This window comes from Gossypium hirsutum, chromosome D06, assembly GCF_007990345.1.
Source record: "Gossypium hirsutum isolate 1008001.06 chromosome D06, Gossypium_hirsutum_v2.1, whole genome shotgun sequence".
Classification (NCBI taxonomy): Eukaryota; Viridiplantae; Streptophyta; class Magnoliopsida; order Malvales; family Malvaceae; genus Gossypium; species Gossypium hirsutum.
The window spans coordinates 12,503,940-12,508,015 of NC_053442.1; the positions used below are offsets into that span (position 1 = coordinate 12,503,940).

General features: G+C 31.9%; 1 long non-coding RNA gene across 1 annotated transcript; it reads left to right on the top strand.

Moving 5' to 3' along the window:
- Positions 1–364: 364 nt before the first annotated feature.
- LOC107901152 (uncharacterized) lies at positions 365–2,841 on the top strand. The gene is made up of 3 exons (XR_001685144.2): positions 365–905; positions 1,027–1,133; positions 2,520–2,841. It is a non-coding gene; the product is annotated as an uncharacterized lncRNA (long non-coding RNA).
- The last annotated feature ends 1,235 nt before the right edge of the window (positions 2,842–4,076 follow it).

Consider the following 4,076-nt stretch of genomic DNA (forward strand, 5'->3'; position numbering starts at 1 on the left):
GTTTCGGTAATGAGGGAACCCCGGGGAGTCTGGTAAAACGACGTATGGAAGGTGAGAGAATTAATCAGTGTTATTAATGGTGAATACCCTGATTGCAAGTAAAATTTTAGTACACAATGAAAATGTTTTTAGATGAATTATTAAAATTGTCTATCGGAAACTTCGGGAATGTTCCTGGAAGCCGAAGGAGGCTGTTCGGAAGATACCTTCAAAGTTTTAGATTTTTTTTTTTAAATTACACCAATAGCCATTCAAACTTTGAAGTAGTTAACAAAATAATCAGTTTAATTTTAATTTAATCACTCTACTTTTAAAAAATAACAAAATAATCACTACTGTCACATACCTAACAGAAAGCTGAGATGGTCCATTAATTCATTCTAGTGGCACATTAACTTGCCATATTAGTATCCCACACGAAAACGACAAAAAAGAAAAAACTCAGATCCGAAAAAGAAAAACAGTGGAAAAGCTCTTTTTTTTCTTCTTCTTCTCTATGTGTTGAGTGTTTTTTTTCATCTTATTTGCTTCCTCTTTCTAATCACTTTAAATTGAAAGGGGAAGACAATAAAAAAAAAAAATGAAACCAAAACTAGGATTTAGAAACTGGAAAAATACTAAAAACCCATATATTTCTCTTTCTCCTACTTTATTCTTCTTATTGTCCTTCAATATTTGGTTTTTTGTTCTGGTTACTTGTGTATTTTTATGGACCAAAAATAGGTAGAGAAGGCTTCCTTTTTTTTTTGGTGATTTAGGCTTCCTTTGAATGCAGAATCAGCCATGGTGAGATGGAATTTTGAAGGAATATTCTTTTTCCCTGCACTGTGTTGGTGTTTGGAGAAACAATGGTGAGGTGCAGTTGAAGGTTTGAACTTCACTACCAGCCTCATTTCCAACTGGAGGTAAAAGCTCCAACTTAAATACAGTGGACAGTCAAGTTTATTGCAGACAAAAATGCCCATATTTTCATTTATTATTTTACAATTTTATAGTATATTCTTTCCCAACCTTATTTGTTTTCAGATTTGGGAAAATCTTTAGACATTTTCTTTGTTCCCTCAATTCTATGCCAGAAATTTACTTCTCCTTACTTCCTCACCAAGAACAGAGATAAATCCTTTGAATCTAAGGTAACCCATTTAAATATTCTCCCAAGATTCAAACTTTTTCTATCTTTGCTTCTATTGTTCATTGATTTTAACTCAATGCTTCCACCAGTTGTTTGAATTATTATTTTCTGTTTACATGATTATCATGCCTGGATCTGATTTAAAATTTTTATTTTTTTCTCCCAACTAAAGAGTTGGAATTGTTCAGTTATCTATTGTATTGATTGGGTTCTTGTGATTTGTTGTTGTTCAGATAGTTTCAGCCTCTGGTTGAGTTAATCGCTTTTCAGTTCTTTTAGTTCTTTTTGTGTGTTCAATATGCCTGAGTTCCTAGATTGAAATCAATGCAGATAATAAAGGTTATTACGTTGTAAAAGTGGATGGAGTCGACATATCACCTAATCCTGTGATTAGTAGGAAACCGGCCACCTCCACGATCTCAGCTTCTACCCTGGCTTTATTCTGTTAAATCCTTGCCTGTTTGATATTCTTTAGTGAACTATGAGCTTAGAGACCTTAAAGCAATGATATCCTATTTCTTGAGGTCTCATTTCTCTGTTGGGCAGTATCCTCTCTAAGAAGCCTTAAACTGATAGTTTATGAGTTGTTTGCCACTTGGCCTTTTATGATGCCATCTTCCTGCTCCTGATCTGTTAACCTGTGATGTGCTCCAACCATTAGCAAAGCTATATAAGGAGTAATCTGAACAAAAGTAAACAATCTGGAGTTATCGAAAAAAATAGTCTCAAGGAAGAAGTAACTTGAACTTATATTTTTAAAATTTTTAGCGTAATGAATATTTCAAGGGATTTTCGTATTCCACCTACTGGCTGTCGTTTCTCTTTAAAAGTAAAACTCCAACACCTTTGTTCAAACCAAGGACCTCGTCTTGCACACAAGCTGATGAACTTATAACCAAGTCCGTCTTTCACTGCAGTCATGAATGGACTGTTTCAGCTCCTTTTTTCTTGTATTCTGCTAACTGGTTTGGTATCATTCCATTGATTAATCTTTCTTAATTGGTTTTCTTTAAAGCTTGTTTTCACTTAGGATTTTTGTTAGATTTCAGAATGTAGTCAATTTGGTAATTTCTCCCTCTATCTAGTTTTTCATATGGAAGATATGCTCCACTTGGTTGATTACTTTTTTATTATTATACTTGGTTACATACTTAAACTGTCAATAGTGACCAGAATCCAGAGGTTTATCCTTTGTAGCACCTATGTATTAGCTCCATTTAGCTGCCTTGGTGGTTCTATCCCAAAAGAACTCCGGTGGGAAGTGAAAACAGATCATATGGGTTTCAAAATTCTGAGATCCTAATTAGATTCTTTTAGGCTTCGTTCACCAACCAGTTACATTACAATTGACATAAATAGGTAATTATCTTTACTTTTTATTTTGCAGGGTTCGTACAAACTTAAGATGACATTATCAGGTGCGGGAATTAAACAGTTAACTTGCATTTCCTTCGATTTCAAAATCAATTTTGGTGCTTCTGAATCTTCAGTCTCTGATAGCTGATTAGCCCACCAAGTATATATATGAAATGTGGAATGTAGTAGGATGTTATATCTTATTTATTGCGAACAGATCTCACATTCTACAATATTTTGTACTTGTATTCCGTATTATCGTTCTTGTGAAGATGTCATTTACATGGAAGTCACTCCAATCTGCTGAATCATGTTAACAATGTTAATTTCCCTTAATATCAAATCATTTTACATGCTTGTATATTCTTTATGATACAAAAGGAGCCTGTAAACAAGGGATTTGGGGGGGTTAGAGAACGAGCTCTACGACTCTGGGGCTTGAGATGTTGATATTCAGCTCAAAATAATAAGGCTTTTTGGTATTATAAGCTCTCAATTTTTTTTTCAAAATAATCAATTGAATCCTTCTGAACTTTTTACATCCAATTGAGTTTTTGAATTAACAATAGATCCTTTTACTAACATTGACAGTTAATATTGAATGATAATATTTAATCATCAAGTATCTGAAAAAAAAGAAATCTTTAATCATGTCCATTCTTTGTTACGCTCTGTGATTGAACGAACATTTGGAGTCTGGAAAAAAATGGCTAATATTAAGAGATATTCCAAGTTATTCATTCAATAAGCAAGTTTTAATAGTTATTGCAACAATGGTTTTGCATAATTACATTCGAAGACATGCTTGGTCAAATGATGAGGATTTTCGAGAATTTGAGAATATACCTGACATGCCAATCTCTTCAAGTCAGTTTGACAGAGGTGAATCGAGTTCTTCTAATAGAGAAAGTGACCTTGAAATCACGATGTTAAGGGAAACCATTGCAACTAGTTTAATGAATCCATATTTGTAAAAATATTTTGTATCATAACCTAATTTCTAGTAATAATGAAACTTGTTATGTCTTATGTTACTATATTTTTTTTATTAAAAATCATCCGTTTAGATACTTTAAAATTTGATCCAAGTATAATGTTACTGTTTGTAAAAATAATATTTACCATTATTATAAAAAAATATTTAACTATAAAAAATTAAAAATAATTATCATTTTATCTAATAAATAATTTAAATTAATTATATAATTCATTAAAATATTGGAAGATACATTTTAATATTTTGTTAAATGAGTTTATAAATTCACATATTTTAATAATTTAAAATAATTTAAATAATTTAAAAAACTTCTATTATATATCAATTCTAATATGATGTTCTTAATAGTCATTTTTTATTCTCACCTCACCGCTATAGCTGCGTTTGAATCCAAATACACACTCCACCATTGTTTCTAATCTCACTGCTACAGTATCCAATCTCACCGCTACAGTAACTAATCTCACCGCCACCGCTGTTTTTAACCTCACCGGAGGTAAACACACCACCCATCCAAACTAACTCTTAAGTATTTCAAGAAGAAGTTAATTTGTGGGATAAAGTTTAGCCTTAGAAAAAATAGTGAAGTAT